Consider the following 1,084-nt stretch of genomic DNA (forward strand, 5'->3'; position numbering starts at 1 on the left):
GTTCAAGGAGGAGGATGAGGAGGAGAAGGGGGAGGAGGAAAACGACGTAGAGGAGGAGGAGATGGCGGATGAGGAGGAGGAGGAGGAGGAGGAGGAGGATGATGATGTCCCAGGAAGGGAGGGAGCAAGTGAACGAGCGAACGAGCGAACGAGTGAAAGAGCGAGAGAATGAGAGAGAGAGAGAGAGAGAGAGAGAGAGCGTGTGTGAGAGAGTGAGTGAGTTGAGTGAGCGAGCGAGCGTGTTGGGAGTGAGGGTGGGAGGATGGGAGGGTGGGAGGGAGGAAGGGAGGAAGGGAGGGAGGGAGGGAGAGAGATACAGACGGAGCATAGGTCCCCACTATGCGTACCTGGCCGTCTTCTCCCCGGTCCCCATACCGTTGTTTCATCGCTTAGCTGGCAAGTTTCTCCTTCTCTCACGTTCTCCCGGGCGCTTCGTAGTCGTAGGTGAAAAGGAGTTCGCGATGGAGGGAGTCGAGAGGGGTGGGGGTTAGGCGCGCGTTGCGCCTCGGCTCCGTAGCAAAAGCAAAAGCAAAAGGGACGGGATCGGTGGTGGGGGCACCCATTCATACTTTGGCTCAGCTCGGGAAGCCGTAGAGGCACCGTCGAGGTGCCAGTCGTCAGCGTGCTATCGTACGTAAGGCGCACGCACGCACGCACGCGCGCACGCATGCATGCACGCTCGCGCGAACGGACGCACGCATTCACGCGCATTCAAACTTCTCCTCGACGGTCTTCGGGTAATCACGCAAGCACGCACGCACGCATGCACACGGTAGGCGCTGTTGGAAGATGGACTTTAAGTGAAGCGCGCCGTGGGCCTCGATCGGAAAAAGACAAGTAAACGAGACAGAGAAGCTGGGAGAAATAGAGAAGGAAGAGAGGAAAGAAGGGCAAAAAGAAGGAAAAATACGCTGCGTATCCTCGTGCGACGGCACGTACGGCGAGATACGGTGCGATGCGGTAGGCGCGCGCGCGCGCCCGTCGACGCCGCGCAACCTCCGGACGCACATTCGGGTAGAAGGCGTACGAGGAGGAGGAGGAGGAGGTGGTGGTGGTGGTGGTGGTGGTGGTGGTGGTGGTGGTG

Source organism: Ceratosolen solmsi, unplaced genomic scaffold (assembly GCF_000503995.2).
Source record: "Ceratosolen solmsi marchali unplaced genomic scaffold, CerSol_1.0 scaffold23, whole genome shotgun sequence".
NCBI lineage: Eukaryota > Metazoa > Arthropoda > Insecta > Hymenoptera > Agaonidae > Ceratosolen > Ceratosolen solmsi.